The sequence below is a fragment of the Argopecten irradians genome, chromosome 1 (assembly GCF_041381155.1).
Source record: "Argopecten irradians isolate NY chromosome 1, Ai_NY, whole genome shotgun sequence".
Lineage (NCBI taxonomy): Eukaryota > Metazoa > Mollusca > Bivalvia > Pectinida > Pectinidae > Argopecten > Argopecten irradians.
The window spans coordinates 57,870,017-57,890,334 of record NC_091134.1 but is presented as its reverse complement, the minus strand read 5'-3'; the positions used below and the strand labels follow the sequence as shown (position 1 = coordinate 57,890,334).

Below are 20,318 nucleotides of genomic sequence, written 5' to 3'. Positions count from 1 at the left end.
AAAGATACTTTAAAACATTTTTTAGCGTTGTGGAACTCCTGTCATATCTACTTGTATGGTTAACCGATTAGAACGTCATACCAACATTTAAATAGTGTATCTATATCATTACTGTCAGTTTTGTCACTTACTCCGCTGTCCGTTAAGTACCACTGATTACCCTCCCCTAGCCGTGATAGTCGGTTCACCAGTGTGGGAGGGAGTGTGGATGGGAACATAGATGAAACGTGACAGGATAGAGAGACTTTGCGGAGATGCTGAACGACTAACGTGTATTGTGTATTGATTCAAACTTCTCTAACTAAACACAACCATATAGTTTATTAAACATTATCGCCTCTACTTTTTTCATTATAGATCGACCATCCACATGTACTGGGATACCTTCACCTTTCCTGTCATCGAATTTTCCACCCCATCCCAAAAGGCAAGCTTCAGAGCATGGCGGAATCGATGGGCTGCTACTGTATCCTACACAAAGTCGTGTATCGTAAGTGTTCGCTATCAAATACGACAATTCAGGCAAATTAACGCCAAATTTGCCCCAGGCAAAGTCACTGATCGTCAGTTATTGTTCTCCAGATAAAATAATTAAATTACGAGTCCGTAGTCCCTTGTGATCGAGGTCCGTAGGGGCCAGAAAGGACGAGATTTTCACAACTTGTCTAACACTATCGTTTCTCTATCTGAAAATGTCGATGTCAAAACACGCAAAAAAAGCAGTGATATTTTTTTTCATTTATTGATATTTTGTTTTTTTGTTTCCAGTCGGTCGAGTAGAGCCTAATAAAGATCGATAGTATTACACTAGAGTCAGATAATCTCACGATGGACTTAAAATGCTCTTTTATAGAGAAGGCAGAGATTAACTACAGATGAAGACATTGTTTATAATGTGATAATCAAATTTTAATACATGTTGGAACCATAAATAAATAAAATGATGATATCAAGATAACAAATACAAAAATGGCTGCATATGTAATAACAAAATGTTGATTTTAGAAGAAATTGCATAATTGTTTTGTGTCATGTAAGCTATTCATATTTTGAGATGTGATTATCCTACGTTTAATTATGCCAAAGTTTTGCATACCTTTCTTTAATGAATCTCTTACCAATTTTAAGCTGATATCCATGACAATTAGTTAGACTCGAACATTCAAATCCCCAAAACAATACCTGTAGTACTACAGCGACGTATGAACTATTTGTAGGCAATCTGGAATATAAGTTATTTTACATTGAAATCTAAATCAATCCATATTCTTCTATCCGATCTTGATATCTTAAGCCATCAGTAAAAAGGGCATAAGATTATCCTGGTAACGTAACTTAACTTAATATCAGAGATGTATGACTTCATATATATATGTCGACACCATTAATTTGTATCAGGAACCACTATTCACTTATCGAAGACTTCCAAGGATAGTTTTATTACAGGATGAGCCACAGTGTTATTAATACTGATTTATATAACGTTTAAACACCGTTAAATTAATTTTTGGTTTGCCATGTGTGTGTTCTACTTTTATAAGAGATGGTGAAAAAGCATCAAATGTTGTTATGAATGAATTTGTTTTAGATCGTTTACCGCTAAAACACAATATTAAAATATCGGCCATTTTGTCATATACGTCATAACGTGACAACGTATTGACATTTTAAACGCCCCTACAATACAAAAAAGGTGAATCCCCGTATTGACATTTTAAACGCCCCGCCCACATACTTATGTGTTGGTGGTGCTGGCACACACACAGCGGACCGTCACTTGATGCTTAATGATGCAGCTAAATGTCACATCAGCTCTGTGTGATTACTTAACAGTACCGTAGTTCCTCTATTGGGTTTTCAAGTGTAAAAACAAACCTTTTTTTTCTTGAAATAAAAAAGCAATGTATTTTTTTTAAAAACAAGCAATGAAATGTTTTCACTTTATCATAATTGTTCTTATCTACAAATAGATACAATATGATGGCATAATGAAGAAATAGGGGATAATACTAAGTGTGTTTAGTGAAATCTCGTGTGAACATTAAAGCCATTTCTGCTTTAAAATAACTGGTGTTGTAGAAATAGTAAAATGGGAATTGATTGGTGGTATAAAATGTGTTATTCATTTGTGGTTGTGAATACAAAGATTTCATTTATAATGATATAAACTTTTACTAGGATACCATCTGAAGTGTAACTCATGCATGTACCCAAACTATCTGTATGCAGAATCCTCCACAAAATACGGAATGTACTAAGAGCAAATACACCAGAAACCACCTGTACTGTATAAAGAAACGGATAGCATTTAGAGGCCACATCTTCTACCTGTGATAAGAGATTGCATTTATTGAAGGAAAACACTTTAATACACCGTATTAAGAAGAATAGTACTTCTTACAATATGAAACTACTATAGTGATTGTGTCTATCTTGTCACGACTTTGTGTTTTAACGTACTTTGGATACAGACCTTCTATACACTATCCTTGAACACTTTCCGAACCGTCCTTCACCTACGACAGGCTCTGAGTTTTGTCACAATAATTATGACTGGCAGATCAAGTTATACATATCCCCAAGAGTTCAACCAATCATAGAATGCGTTATATTGATATCATTCATAACCAATATCCCATAATTTTTCATGAATTGTCTCCGCGTTGCTATAACGGTGTGATTGATGTTGGCACACTTGGGCCATAAGATGGCGGGACTGGGACACAGTTAGTCGTGGGACAGAGCGCAATCGCTTAAGTGGGCATACATTTAACATCAACGTACAAAGCGACTCAACTAGATCATAACGACCTTATGTTGTAATTATTAACAGTATATAGTTCTGTCGCCATGGTCAGTAGCGTATTTAGAAAGTAAAGAATAAGGCAATGTGTTTCTCTTATGGTAGGTAAAATTTGTCAACTTATTGTGATATATCCATGGTAACGACTCGCCTAAGTAGAATGAGTGTTTCGTGATCAGGATAAGTATCATGCCTCCATGGTAGCTGAATGTTATTGTCAAATTCTACAAAACGTACCAATGTAATTGCTGTAGGTTCTATTCATGCAGGCTTCTTCGACTTTGTTTTAAGTTTTCTGTTAGCTTTCTTTATTTGTTGGAGAAGTGTCAGGTACACGCTTTGTACGTCATTGGCATTTATGCATTGTGACAGTGTTGCTTAAAGATCTATTTATTTCTGACCATTTTAAAACTTTTTTTCCATTTCATTTCAAGATGATTGTAATTCGTCAATTGTAGCTATTGAAACACAGTAAAGTTAGACATTTATTCGTTATTCGTTGTCTAGCTTGCTTATAATTTCTGAAAAAAAAAATCAAATAAAAAATTTAAAAAATATTATTTTCCTTTATTATATACGTCTTTTGGTAGTTAGCATATGCCTATTTGTCATATATCATTTCCCGCATTCTGTCATGAAAATAAAACTACATGTATAGAGTTAACTGAAGAATTCATAACTCGATTTATTCCGTCTCAATAACACTAATTCATAAAGGGCTCAAAACATGTTAAAACCGGAACAATTAAAATTAATAATAAAGTTTGAATCGCTTATCAGGAGTTGTTCGTGGAGCAGACAGGATGTATCCCTAGTATTGTGTAATTAACCGCGTATGTGGGTCCCTATTGTACGCTACACGCTCACATAAAATGCTTCATTTGATAATTAAAATCTTCCATTAATTCGCACAGAGAGTGGTACGTGTACAGGGTGCACGCACGATCATTATGGTTATGATCAGTGTATGGTTCAGAGTGAGTGTGGGGAAGAAATTATTAGACGGAACTCTTTCTCATAGATCTATCAACTTAGTTAATACTTAAGGGTAATGATATCATTATTTTTTTGAATTTGTTTCGTCCACTTCAAGTGATTAAAAATATATTTGTTTTCTCTGAATGAACAGAAGTGTTCCATGTACGTGTTTTTGATTGACTGCATTGATCAATTTGAATAAATCCGCTTCATATTCAATGTTAAAGAATAACCCACTTTAAGGTGTATTTTCAACATTTCGCTTTGAAAACGTCCATGACAATATAAAAAGCGTGGTTAAAGATATGTTGATTCTGATACTTTTATTATTCAAGTTGATAATACTTCATTTGTTTCCTGCGCCATCTGATTGGTTAACTTTAATTACATGCTTCCCATGGATTTATGGGTCATTTAAACCATACCAGTAGCCGCTCTTTTTTGTATTATTTTGATCGGGCTTTTAATATCCTTCCCAAGACTCCAATATATGCTAGTTTTGCCTTGCCGAATGGCGACGTTTATTTCACAGCTATTATACAAGAAGCGAAGAAAAGGATTATTTTCGTTAGTCCCTAATTGAAGTTTGTCAGCTTTTCTGAGAGCCGTCCTGTGCTGGTATATCAGGAAGGTGTGTATGAAAATGATAGAACAGGAGAAAAGGCATTAGATGGTGTCCATCCCTGACATTGACGATTTTAGTGGCAGAGTAATTGACATCAAAATTATCTTAAGATAATAGGGTAACTAAAGCCCTCTAATTTGGGCTATATCCGCTTCATCCTCTTAGGCTTGGAATGGTTCCAATTCTTACAGTTTGTTAGGAGGTGTGTGGTTAATCATGTGACGCTTTACTTTACAAGTAAGTGTGCCAGTTTTATGTTTTTCTTGACAACATAAACGTTTGCTGATTAACTGGGTGAGAGGTTGTGGTGTTGCTGTAATCATTTGGCGGTTAAAATGGATTGAATCTAATCACCATTCAGTGTTCATTCATCCATCTGTAGGTCAATTGCTCCTTCTTTCTTTCTTTCTCCCCTTCCTAGCTTTCTTGCTTGCGTGCTTCCTTCTGTTTCAATTGAATGATGCCCAGGTTACTTCGTTCTACATTATCAGACCACCGACACCACCACCACCACCATCACCATAGTGTGGGGATGGTGGTGTGGTGATGGTTTGTACTTCTAATCACCATAAAAACCTCCATTAAATATGCAATATAAATTAAGATTGTCTTCTTACCTAATATTTCGTTTTGTTTTGTTGGATCTCGTCGATGGAGAATGTGTCGTTCACTCTGTTTCTATTTTCCTTGTACAAGTATTTCGAAATGCACCTTATTATCTATATGTAGCCACTTCGTCTATAGTTATCTACATGATCTTGCTACCTATGTTGTCATTCATGAAATATCAGTTGTTTTATCCTTTTCATATACCACAATATATTACCAATTGTTGGTCCTTTTTTCTGCTGGTACCAAGTTTTCCTATTCTATTATTTTGACGTGCTTTAAACAGAATAGAGTGTTGATACTGTTGCAAATTATTAGGTCATCCTTAATCCAAAACGCAAATATTTGCTGTCGATTTTATTATCATATTCAGTAATTTAATTCTGATCAATTATTATATAAGTAATATGATGTCATATTGTTTGATAATGAAGATAAACTGAATATGCAGGAAAAAACCGCTCATCATCGGCTAGTATATCAAAAATGTCGTGCGTAGGTCTTGGCGTCGTGTCACCGAAAATCGGGTCTTCAAATAGAATGCCTGGTATCTAACCAATTGGCTACCGCGGTCGTTCAGTGTTATCGAAAGACAATTTAGTTATGATAATCATACAATTAATACTATTAACAATGAACAGTAAAGCAAACTTGAGCAAATGCATTTAGCAGCAGTTCAAGAAAGCTTGAGATGAGGTAAACATTTAACTGTGCACGTCTGTGGTTGAAACTTCAAATGGCACTGGCATTTTATTGACAATTTATCTTAAACTTCACCGAGATCAATAGAAAACGAGAAAAGCATAGCTAACACGGGGTCGGCTACGCCGTTTGATCCTGGATCATGTTAAGAAATTCCGACATTTCAAATAATGTCCTTGACATTTCCAGGCTGATTTTGATTGTTTTTTCCTTCTATTTGTTCTCGAAAACAAATTAGTCTTACAGGGCTATCATCAAACAGTGGAACAAATAAAGAGCTCTGAGTGTCACTTAGCCATGTTTAATATGTCTAATAGATAGTTGGTTATATTGATTTCACTAACAAGTTGTACATCTCTGGTTTATAGTAGTATATAAAAAATGATGTCACTTGTTTCAAATATCTGATCGGTAAGCAATCAACTGACTTTTGACATTAGTTAAGCAATATTTAATAAACTGTATAAAATGAGGCATTCGTATTTGAATTCCAGATGGTCAGTATTTGAATAATTGTTTGATTTGATTTATAACCAATAAAATAATCAAGAGTCATTAAAGGAAGGTCACCTTTAGAATACGGAGAACTACTAATCTTCTAGAAAGATCAATTTTTACTCATCATCTTGTATATACGGAAACACATTATTTTGGATGTGATGTCTACCTTAAACTTAAATATAGCAAACCACGACTGCCACTTTCTTTAAAAGTAATCTTACTCATTTCATTTTTAAACAAATAATGCTGTTCTTTATTGTTTATGTTGTGGATATACGGCATGCATGGTATCTAAAACGATCGTTATACAGTAATGTATTGTTTACTTGAAAAAGTGCATTACTCAATATACCTGAACAGACCTTTGTATGGATGAAAAAGGAATGTCACATCGTCCCCAAAACAATTTAGTTAATCATACGTGATGTAAGTGAAATAGAAAGCCACGGAGTTATTCCATAGAGTTTTGTACTCGTTCGGAGACAACTACGCATTATTTCTATTGGATAACATCGGACAGGACATTGACATACAAGCTTATCGTGGATTCAACATGCATATCTGTTGTTGTATTAAATACATGTAGTTATTTCTGTCGTATTATTCATGTTTATGTGACATGCATTGAGATATCTTACAGTTGCTTCCCTTCATCATTAACGAAATATTCATTTATAATCAATATAACATGTATTAAAATAATTAATATAACACCTTTGAAACTATATATTTAAACAATTCTTTTACTACCTACAATTAGAATTTTTTATAGTAAATATATCTTACAATGTATTATTTTGGTGCTAACATTGCGGACGTAACAATGGGAAAATGATTGTAAAGAAGCAAATTATCAATACCAAAATTGGTTAAAAATGTCGACCTGGATTCCAACTATCAATTTTTTTAAACCTAATTCTTTTCATCCAAACACAATTTAAACAGTATGTTTTTCACTGGATTCCATCGACAGTATACATGATGTCTAAGCGTGTTTATTGTTTGTTTTTGTTCCTATAATATGGAAACGAGAAAGTACTAAACATGAGATTTCCAATCATTTTATTTTATACATTTTGATAATGATGGCCAAATAAAACAGTCCTTCGTTGTTTTGAAAACAATCCTTCGAATCTGGTGAGGGATTCGAGGTTTATATATGGGGAATTGCGCTTTATTTACCTGAAGTAAGGATTTTATTTTTAAGACATTTACCTGAAGTAAAGATTTCTTTCAAGATAATTTTGATCGTTTAGCATACTTATGCAATACTTTGATATGAATGTTAAGGTGATTTATGTATGGTTCACTGTAAAGGTTGACTTAGTTTGCAGACTTAGGGGACACTGTCTTCTGTAAAAAGACCTACCCAGGTGCTTGGCTTGGGGTTGTCGATATAGACCGACATTCAGGCCTACAGACACTGCTTGCTAATGTCCCATCAGATAATAACGTTGATATTGGCCAGTGTTGTCTCGGGGAAAGACAAACCACAATGATAAAATCGAAAGTTGCCGGACAGCATCCTACATAGGACTCCAGTAAAGGTGAATGGTCGATGTTAGCCAAATAAGCCTTTTTGACGATATCACTTTCACGTTGTGTTAACGTGGAAGCGCTATGTAGTGGTATTAGGTGTTAAGCATGTGATTGATTGTCTTTCTTTTGTTATCAATTTAAATATCATTCTTTTTAACTTGATCTCATTTTACACTACTAATATCTGATAACTAGTATTTCCTCGATCAATTCAACATTTTTTCCTCTGATTATTACTTTCATTACATAGTTGGTGTTTCATAAAAAAACTTTTTTCATTGGTGTTTCATAAAAAACTTTTTTTCAATCACATCAATTAAGAGAAATATGCATGAGCTTTCATACTAACTTATTTGCATGCGATATTGATATTCTTTTTATAAACTGTTGTTCGCGACATATATTGTCTAAAACAAATTACTATATATATAAAAAAATTATATTACTATATTTATAATTCTAAATTAATATTATAATATTATGTTTCGAACACTTTCAAAGGTTATATTATAGAGTACTCGACATCTTAATGATAATTTTCTTTCTTAGAATTAGCTGCACTGTAAAATATTCACATTTAACGGGACTATCAAATCTTTCAATTGGGAAGGTTGTTATTGTTGTTGGAATTGGATTAAACACGTCATTGAATAAAATGCATGTTCCATAGCGTCATATTTTTTAACACAGCATATTCATTATAAAAAGTACATTTGAAGATATTAAATTTTATTGTTTTTCGATATGGCAGTAATTACATTCAGTGTATTTTTCTTTTTCTGTTAAAGTCAGGAACATGAAACGGAGCAGGAGCGTCTATCAAAGCAATCTAACCAGAACCGAAAGGGCGAACAGATCTAAATGTGAGCAATATCTGTTTAGATTTAGTCAAAAACACTCACCACAGGAACTTTGTTTATCATCAGAAATGATACAGAGAACATTATGCAAAAGGTCGATAAAATAATATGCTATCTATTGTACCACCTGTTACAGGGTAATCTCGCTCATATACAGTATGTGGAATTTCTGATATTACAGATTGTTTTCTAATTTATTTTGAAACATATTCACATTAGCGTTATATTTTACCTTATATCGATTTTTAAAACTTAAGTTAACATTATGTTAACTATGACTTCTATAAAGGTGAACGTATTATGATATGTATAATTATATAAAATATTGAAAGGTCTTCGTTGTGTAATTTATCAACCTACTGAAGATGATAGGTATATGTATATATATATATATATCTAGAAGAACAATAAAAGACGAACTTGACGTTTGTTGAAATGAGATCCTGCCATGCCTAATCCAACACCTGGGCCTTGTATCAGAAACACTTTGACATTGATATATCTTCATTTATCAACCTTTCCTGTCAAAATACTCTTCACATAACATATTACATAACGCTCAGAATATTTGATGTACGATCCGATATCTATAATGAATTCTTTGTATTGTTTAGTCTGGTTTTGACAGCCATTTCAAATAGCTCTTCCTGTCTTTGTTAGAATATTACATTGCGCTCTTTGTCTCAGATTTGATTTCATTGACGGCATAAGACACAATACACAACCATCACTGCATGTATAAGGCTGACACATATTCCTTAACGGCCTTTTATGTGTTCTTTGATGTTTTTCTGCTGTGAATTGTTTGGTATTTCATCATTAACTGCTGCCTTTCTCATATCTGGTGATGATTGTATTGTATTTCATCAAACTTTGGCATATTTGTTTAATAGTATCTATAGTTGTAGATGATAGTTGCTTTACTAAATCATACACAAAAGACTAAGAGGATAGTTTTGATTTTTGCTTTGTTTTAAAATATTCCAAAATACAATTATGAAAATAAACCATTTCCTAGATAACAGTGCAAATGGCAATGAATTTAACAAAAGTTGTAATGTAACCAAAAATACAAAGTGAAATTCCTAAAATAAATACAGTGATTAATTGTCAATTAATCAATTATGTAATGATGTACTTGTACTGTAACTTTTTTTGCATAAATTTTGATCTAATAATACTTAAATCAATCCTAACACGCCAAAACTAAAAGCTATTTTCAGAGATATCTTTGTAAATCATTAAATCGAAAGCACAATTTGTCGTGTCATTCTTCAGGAGAATCCATATACGCTTTATTATTTTCTGAAAATTGATGAAAATATTTTTGATTATATGTAACTTGTACTAGTCTGGAGTTGAATTATCTTTCGTTACTATTATCACGGTAGATGTATTAAATCTATGAGCCTTTATGCCACGAGAATTGCAGAAATATTTTTAACATTATGGAGCTGTGCATTTTATATAGTTCACTTGAAATGAATTATTGATATTAATTATATGGCTCAAGTTTTACGTATTAATAATTTTCCATATCAGTATTGATCTATCATTTTAATTGATCATTAACAACATGTAATTTTGTGTAAGCCTTCTTCATTATATTGTATTTCCATACCTGGCATGTCCATGGAGGACGAAACAGTCTATGTTGTAGTTTATTTCCCAATTTGCTTAATATCGATTCCCATATCTTTTGTAAATCCCTATAACACATGTTTTTGAAATACAATTACGATACTGTGACTGTTTATTTATAATACGGCATCTTTTTATTAGTCAGATATCAAAAGATTTCAAATGAAATAATTCAAAAGAAAAACATGTTTATAAAATTATTGCAACATAAAGAGATTAAGTTACCATCATGGAGGGTATGGTTGTTATAAACGTTGACCTTGGTTCTTGACCTTAGTACTAATAAATTCGACAAAGAAATGATTGCCCAGTGGCACTTCATTGTGTTGTTTAGATTTCACACCATTCAAATCCCGGAAACAGCGGACTTTTGTAATTACTAACGTATTACTCAAGTCATAATACTTTCATTTCAAACATAACTCATATTTGCATATATGTAATCAAGCTATCCCGTGAGTTGTCCTAGAAGGTGTTGCTGTGTCATCTACGGCAGTTTTCCTGGGGGAGTCGAACACATAACTTTTGTCTCAGGGAAAGAGTATTTTCGGCAATCACGCTGTTCCTGTGAATGCCTGCCATTGCCTGTTACAAGTGGTAATTTTCAGTTTATCACGGTGTACCAATACAGCACACTATGAGGAGTAGTCAGGCTATTTCGTTGTTTGAAACACATTATATATCGTAATGATATCAGCCGTCCGCCAGGACTAATTTGTTTTGGTATGAATTAGTGTTTTTATATGATACAGAGAGTTAAACTCTTTAATATTAGATGAATCAATCAAAATAAAATATTAACAAAATCAGAACTAGACCCATTCTTCATTTTGTGAAACATACATGTTAAAAATGTGTACCATTACGACACAACATACGATATTTTCGGCTTATTTAAAATATGTGTGGAAATTTACAGATAAGAAAAGACTTTATAAACTGGTTAATATTCTTTATTTTGTAACAACAGGTGCCAGAATTTGCCATGGTACACAAAACAGGACATTTATCAAATACATTTGTATATGGATGTTAACATTTTGTCAGATTTTTGCCATGCAATATATAAACATACAGGCGTTTCTTTTAATATCAGTATCATTATATATAAAAAGTCTATGTAACTTATCATAGCTTACTATTATAATCATACATGTATTTATATCTTCATTATAAAATATATCAAATGTATGGATGTAAATAATTTGTTTTGACATGCAATATAAAAATAAACATAGGGACATATTTATTCATTCTCAATATCCTCATATACACAATTGTATACCTTAATACTATAACATACAATAACATATGTGTATTGATATTTAACCGTTGACATTTGGAATGTTATGTTTTGATACTTAGTTTGATGAACGACAAGCCGTGAGGTTATGTCCTAAAACATCTGAAGACCATATGTGACATAGTTTGGTGATCAGGTGCCGAGATACGATGAAATCAGAATCTCACCCTACAGCCTCATCATCGTCACTACGGGTCGATAATAGTCATAATCACACGGTTTACTATACATTGACAGTAATTATATATCACAATGAGACGTAGACGTATGCTTAGTGTTGACATTAAAGCATGTGACCAACACTCTAAGTAGTAGGGTTACAGTACTGGACAGTGTCCGACACTCTAAGTAGTAGGGTTACAGTACTGGACAGTGTCCGACACTCTAAGTAGTAGGGTTACAGTACTGGACAGTGTCCGACACTCTAAGTAGTAGGGTTACAGTACTGGACAGTGTCCGACACTCTAAGTAGTAGGGTTACAGTACTGGACAGTGTCCGACACTCTAAGTAGTAGGGTTACAGTACTGGACAGTGTCCGACACTCTAAGTAGTAGGGTTACAGTACTGGACAGTGTCCGACACTCTAAGTAGTAGGGTTACAGTACTGGACAGTGTCCGACACTCTAAGTAGTAGGGTTACAGTACTGGACAGTGTCCGACACTCTAAGTAGTAGGGTTACAGTACTGACTGTCCACACTCTAAGTAGTAGGGTTACAGTACTGGACAGTGTCCACACTCTAAGTAGTAGGGTTACAGTACTGGACAGTGTCCACACTCTAAGTAGTAGGGTTACAGTACTGGACAGTGTCCGACACTCTAAGTAGTAGGGTTACAGTACTGGACAGTGTCCGACACTCTAAGTAGTAGGGTTACAGTACTGGACAGTGTCCGACACTCTAAGTAGTAGGGTTACAGTACTGGACAGTGTCCGACACTCTAAGTAGTAGGGTTACAGTACTGGACAGTGTCCGACACTCTAAGTAGTAGGTTACAGTACTGGACACACTCTAAGTAGTAGGGTTACAGTACTGGACAGTGTCCGACACTCTAAGTAGTAGGGTTACAGTACTGGACAGTGTCCGACACTCTAAGTAGTAGGGTTACAGTACTGGACAGTGTCCGACACTCTAATTAGTAGGGTTACAGTACTGGACAGTGTCCGACACTCTTAGTAGTAGGGTTACAGTACTGGACAGTGTCCGACACTCTAAGTAGTAGGGTTACAGTACTGGACAGTGTCCGACACTCTAAGTAGTAGGGTTACAGTACTGGACAGTGTCCGACACTCTAAGTAGTAGGGTTACAGTACTGGACAGTGTCCGACACTCTAAGTAGTAGGGTTACAGTACTGGACAGTGTCCGACACCCTAAGTAGTAGGGTTACAGTACTGGACAGTGTCCGACACTCTAAGTAGTAGGGTTACAGTACTGGACAGTGTCCGACACTCTAAGTAGTAGGGTTACAGTACTGGACAGTGTCCGACACTCTAAGTAGTAGGGTTACAGTACTGGATTGTGTCCGACACTCTAAGTAGTAGGGTTACAGTACTGGATTGTGTCCGACACTCTAAGTAGTAGGGTTACAGTACTGGACAGTGTCCGACACTCTAAGTAGTAGGGTAACAGTACTGGACAGTGTCCGACACTCTAAGTAGTAGGGTTACAGTACTGGATTGTGTCCGACACTCCAAGTAGTAGGATTACAGTACTGGATTGTGTCCGACACTCTAAGTAGTAGGGTTACAGTACTGGAGTGTGTCCGACACTCTAAGTAGTAGGATTACAGTACTGGATTGTGTCCGACACTCTAAGTAGTAGGGTTACAGTACTGGACAGTGTCCGACACTCTAAGTAGTAGGGTTACAGTACTGTATTGTGTCCGACACTCCAAGTAGTAGGATTACAAATAGTACTGGAAAGTGTCCGAAACAACATGATTGTTATCTTCAAGGACGTATATGATAAATCCTTGTTATCATACAACAGCATAATCGTAATACAAATCTTGTGTTTATATACATTAATACGTCGTATGCTAGTAAAATGTTACACCAACGCCAATCAATTTATAATCACCATTTAGCTATATATGGAAAGTGATTACGGGCTTTATCAATATCGAAACTGTCTAGCTTCACGTTCTTAGGTAATACTACATCGATATAAAACCACAAAGTCTACATGTATACTACTAGTATTAAGACTACAATAAAAATGCTTAAAATTTGTAACAGTTTATGAAATATGCCGGCATGTTTACGGTATATATCATTAAAACAGTTTAAATATGTTTTGCTCTCTAATTAATTACATAGTATCGAGAAAAGAATCCGAAATAGACGTCTTAGATATCAACCAACTATTAGATATCAACCAACTATTTTTCCTATTCGTGTGTGGAAATTGTATTGTTTTGTTGGTAAATGCATCATGATATTCCATATATACAACAAACCTATTGCAATTATGACTTTAATTTCCAAATCATTACCGGTAGGTAGATTTTTTTTCTGAATTAAGTGATATTTTTTCTTTGTGTTGAAGGATGGGTATACATTTTGCATGCAACACGCATATTGTTTTTATTTCACTGATAATAACAAACTAATAACAGAAATAGTAACAGAGCACGAATTTACTGTCTGATTTTTTTAACTTATATTGAAATCTATCACACAAGTGGAGATATGTTTTACAAAGCTAACGGCTATCAAACTTTGTTTTAAGGCTATTGACCTATTTTAATCTGGTGTGAAATCAACAATAGGTATCAAGATTTCTGGAGAGACGCGGATTCACCGGTCGTTATAGGCATCAGAACAGCTGTTGTCAATTAGCACTCCCCGGCTAATTAAACATCAAACATGAAACTGTTGATTGTGCAACACAATGTGGTATCAGGCTGAAATTTTATAGAATGGACGAGCAACTGCTTGTGTAGTGTTTCATGGCCGTGAAAGGCTGCTGCAACCTGTGGCAAAATTGCTACCGGCCATAATGTTGATTTACGATGTTACACCAGTACCACTTATTTCTGATTTCAAATTTATTATGATATTAATCAGGATATACCAATATGTTTTAAGTTACAAGGTAGCGAAAAAGCAATAAAAAGGGAGGTAATTCTGTCATAAACAACTTGTTTCTCATTTAAATGTTGTTTTAGTATGAAACCATGTGTGACGAGAGCTATACCACTACTGAAACATTAAAACAGGCTTACAGTAGCTCGGTGACATGTAATACGCGGAACTGTTGCGGGTTTAGTGATGGATATCAAGTCAAAAATCAGTTGTAAATGAATACTCAGCAAAAAGCAGATTTTTTATTTATGTTCCAACTATTATACTTGTATTACGACTGCACTCAGCTCCTGACACAGTCCATTACGATATGCACGGTTAAGCTTGTTATTCCTTGGGGAGAATGGACAGAGTTCCATCAGCTATCAATATTAACAATTTAATGGTGTGCAGAACACTAAACAGTATAGGTGTATTCACAACAACGTCGGTCTACCCATGCATGTCGTTAATCTGAAACCATGAAGTATATATAAATATGGATATGCAACAATATTGTTGATGTTGTCGTGCAAAGCTGTAACCTCGGGCAACATTTATTTGAAAGATATTCTAATTAGATTAAATTTGTTTAAAAGTGTTTAAGATGTACACTAGAGTACAAAATACAAAAATAGATTATAGGGTGTTATTTCAGACAAATAAAACAGGTTATTTATTTCCCTTTTCTCCTTGAACTTTATCATGCAATTAAAATCAGTAAAAGCTGAATGAATTTATCATTAAAGTCTATATTTAAACTACTCTTGTTATAATGCTATTCCTTCCCATTGAGTAAAACACAAATGATGTTCATTTATTATATATTGTGTCTCACATTGATAATGAAGGATCGAGGTTAATATTCATGTAGATAAATTTTATTTTGTGTAATATTCTACCCATTGAGTTTGACACGGATAAGTAAAAACAATGCAATTGCTTGGCATGAATTTTTTTTTCTTGCTGGATTTAACATAAATTTTATTTGACGAAAATTACTATGATAATCCTTTTATTTTACTAGCCTTGAGTAGACATTTGTTATGGATATTGAATGGTTAAGTTAGGACTGAGGTTAGGTAATATATTTTAATAATTAGTATTTGTATTGACTTATTTACCTACATGGATGATATAAGCTGTTTGCGTCATGCCCTTACATTCTTAACTATATATTATGTAACACTATTATTTTAATAACTGGATCAGGTCATTTTACTGATATATGAAAAAAAAAATAATTGAAGGATTTTGTAAATAGAATTAGACAACTGATAATAGAACTATAAATGCTAATGAAGAACATTTGTGAGTTGTAGGTATCATCAGGATGGACAATCTGTTTGAAAATTATGTCCCTCTATGAAGGTATAATCTGTATAATTTGTGTTTTTATTTTTTCATTATTTTTATTTTTTCATTATTTTATTCTAAGATTTTTATCATTCTTTTTAACAACCATTATTCATTTAAATATTGGTATAGCAAAGGACAAAACTGGCTTCTACCATGCAGTAGTTATGTAATTACATGTACTACATAAACGTCAAAGTATTACAATGTATTTGTCATTCAAATTTATAAACATGTAGTTCAACATTATAGAGGATATTGACAACATAATCACAATATGGAAAGCTCGTATAATTATTCAATTCTGAGTAGAATTGTAATTATTCGTATGATTTAAAATTTAAATAGAGAGTCATATTTCTATTGTACACTAGGACGTACGTATAAAGGGCTATATGAACATGATTTGAATTTTAATAGAAAATATTCGACAAACTTCAGAATCAGTAGCCGCTATACTGTTTATATTGTAGACATATTGTCAGTAGCTTGAACACAAAATCACTGCCGGTATCCTATAAATATTATTGATCTTAGCTGCAGGAGATCGCTTAGTATGCGCGCCGTATTTGCATTCATTTCGGCAGCTCATGAAAATTCCAATTTAATTTTCCTCGGGAGTGAAGGGCTCTACTAGATTATGGTCAGTTTTAAAATCCGCCGATTATTTTCCTTTTAGCAATTTCTTGTGCCTGTGTCCTAATCTGACATTCATATTATTCATGAGAGTAGTAATTCATATTGTCCGTGCCCGAAAATTGGAATGGACTTACAGGGCTGAAAAACCTGTTAATCGCTGTCTGCTGAATTTTAACCACTTGCTTCTCGTAATCTGAGCCGTCAATCGCTTCCAAATAAATTCATGTATTCCTCTTACTTTGCTGGTATTTCAAATCAATTCGTTGCCGATGGTGGTTTAGGGAGAATGGTTAGAGAAAGCAGCAGTATACAGAAAGGAAAAGATGGATATATATGTTTACTTACTAGGACGATGGAGATGGGAAATACTACATACACTAGTTGTACCACTAGCGGACGGGTTACCAGGTAGGTCCGTATATCCACATTCCTAAATAAGGCAACAAATTCTTCGCCAAGATTCATAACATCACAATCGAGTCAGGTTTAGTGGTAGAAGTTATTTCCTGTCAGAACGTCAACAAGCTCTAACGCAAATAATATCTGTCTGTAATAACTTTATAAATCAGGGCAAATCCGTGTGGTTAAAATCCAAGCGAGATTGTTAGATATCAAGTGTCTTAACACAAAATATTGTGATTTTCATCATCATTTAAACTGTCACGAGACAAGTCACTGTGAACGGTATACCTGAAAGATCTGTGCTTTAATATTAATATTTTTTTACTCTCTTTTATTTCTTAAAGAAAACAGTGAAAGTCATCTGCACGAACAAAAATTATATATTTAGGAGTCATTCAATACAAATTAAATGGAAACAAATATTTAAAAGTCTTACAGATTAACACAGCATTTTACAAACATATATTAATGTAAAATAATTGCGTACAGTACAATAAATGTGTACTACTATTTAAATGTCTGTACACCACTAATAATTGTTTATCAGTGGTATATATTTTTTCAGTTATCATATGTTCGTAGAGATTAATGTATTTTATGATAAAAAATAGATAATATAACAAGCCGGTATTTTTTCACATTTGCTAGGAATTACACAATACATATATAGTTGAAGTTTCGGAATGACACTATTTCGGTCTAGTGGCTAGCACCTCAATCAAAGTCGTTGATGACGAGCATCAGTTTTAATGGATAGAGTTACCTTGTTTATACGACTGGTTTAGTACCAATAAAAATATACTATTCACGTGGGTTGATGATAAACGTCAGAGTATAGTCCAACACATCTTTGCGGATCATTTCATTACCACAATGGGACCATGGTAGTGTAGATACAGATCTATCTTAAAGTTGTATTTTCATATATGTATATTACAATTTTGTAGCTTTATTTGAAATATTTCCTCTCCAATAAATGAAAAAAAATGTGATAATTTAGCCTTATTTGGAAATTTGATATTATTATTTATTACAGAAATAACAATGGTTGTTTTATTGGCAAATTCATAAATGTAATAATTGCTGCTCAAAATTGAAAAAAATATCAACCAAGCATATTGAATACCAGATAATCATACTTTCTAATATTGTATATTTTTAAACGATACCATAATATAAATAATCCACAAATTTACTTGATCGTGTGCTGTAAGTTTTATATCTTTTCTTCTTTAAAAAAATAAACATGCATAAAACAATATTAATTAATAGAAAATAATTTAGTATTTCTATAAAGAGCATTAACCGAAGAATAAAATATTTTACAATGTTTATTCCATTAATGAATAAAATATTTTTTTCATATTATAACATTTAGATATTGAGCGTATTTGCAAAAATTTCAAAGAAGCATTATATTACATTGCTTTTTATGATCGAAATATTAAACAATAATACTACAATGAATGGAATGAGCGGAAGTTAAAAAAACGTTAAAATGAGGACTTTCACAAACATCATGGCGACACAACAGAGGTTGTGATCTTTGTATGAGTCAAAAGTTTTCACAGACAGGGTAGGGAGCGGGGCAGCTAATACCATACAGTTATATCGAATATATGTCAGATTCGTCTAAAACAGCGTTTAAAGTATAGACTAAATGTTGAACTTTCCATTTCACCGACGCTATCGCTGGCCTACGAGTGTATCTTAATGAGAGCAATTAGCCTTAATATCCAAGAGTCCTTTGCTTGGTTGGAGCTAATGTCAGTTATCAATTCTATATCAGTTTAATATTTCCGCACAATTTGACGATATGAGCGACGAGTATTTCCAAATTAAGTACTTCACGCCTCAATGCTTATACAAAAATGTAATTTACCACCCTTGGAAACGCTGCTAGATATGTATTGCTGTGAAGCTGAAAGGCGATTACAGATGACCCTGCAAGCAGGGTTCTAATGAACTAAACAGCGAGAGCATTTACTGAAAAATAAAAAGGTCTGTTTCTTTTTGGAAAAAAACATCCCTGGACGGTGTTCGGAACACGTATAGGGCCATCGGGAGGTTCGGGGACAACTAATTTCTCCTCCATCTTGTGATATTTTTGCACTGGCAGGATAGCAATAATAGCTGCCATGGAAATTGCTTCTATCAAATATCCATTTTATCCCTTCTGACAATCCATCAAACCCAACGTGGACGTTATCAATTGAACTCACCGAACAAAAGAATTTGTGTCATTTATCAGCTTTGCGCAGGAAAATATCCCTGACTTTCTTCTGACAGCTGGGTTTTCCAATAACTTTTCTAAATCCGCCACTTTTGTGCTCCAACAAACACACTCAAAAATTGCACGAAAACCTGTTCTCACCGTCGATAAAGTCATTTATCGGAGAATTTCTAGTCCCAGTTTTCACCAACGTTGATCTGAACACTGAATGTGATGGTGGTGCACTTTCCACGGCCCCTTGAAATACAGACATGTCATAATGTCAGCAGTCCGCGCTACAGTTCTACAAAGGATATCAAATAATCTTCAGACGTGAAATATATGAAAAAGCGATAGAATCTTGCTTTTCTAAAATGTAAGAAATGTTTCATTGTATTCCTTGTATTAGTGTATGTGTTTATAATTCAAGCTGGTTTTTAATACATCAACAATGAATGTGGAAGTAAAATAGTGCATACTTTTTATACATGCTCATATAATTATACGGATGTAGAATTAAACAACCAAAATATCATACACATGTATGTAGTGTTTGGGCTAAAAAAAACCACAACATCTCTTATTATATAACAATAATTTAGTACAATGTAAAAAGAAATGCTTGAAAGCTAATATTTGAAACTCATAGAAATTACAATTTTTATTTATCTTAATAATAATCGTTATACTGTGGTATTATTTCATTTCTATACAAAACCTCAATAATAAAATATATACATGTTTGTAACAAATGAGAACAAAACAAAACGATTATATTTATGAAAGTAGAAAACGAGAGAAATATAAAATATGTTATACATGAACATTCCAGAACAGTACAAAAGGGATGAACATGTGTTGCAATAATAATTGTGCAATATAAATTAATAACCTCAACTACTGTTATCTGGTTATCACATAAATAAAATATATATTTGAATTAAAACATAAGTATATTGATTATATATAGTTTACGTCTTAAATAGATATCATACAATATTTGATATCAGTTGGAAGTGCCTCCATGTTCTAAATTGTATTTTTCCTAACATGAAGTTGGTGATTGCCTTATGATAAAATCTAA

General features: G+C 33.5%; 1 long non-coding RNA gene across 4 annotated transcripts in view; it reads left to right on the top strand.

The window, feature by feature from the left end:
• The window catches only part of LOC138335094 (uncharacterized), a 119,567-nt gene that overhangs the window by 48,636 nt on the left and 50,613 nt on the right, over positions 1 to 20,318 (top strand). For 2 of the 4 annotated variants that reach the window (XR_011210236.1, XR_011210233.1), the window contains one exon: positions 358 to 490. This is a non-coding gene — a long non-coding RNA (uncharacterized lncRNA). Of the gene's footprint in view, positions 1 to 357; positions 491 to 8,545; positions 8,621 to 16,867; positions 17,029 to 20,318 lie in introns of those variants that run through there. The other 2 variants (XR_011210234.1, XR_011210237.1) reach the window with 2 other exon arrangements.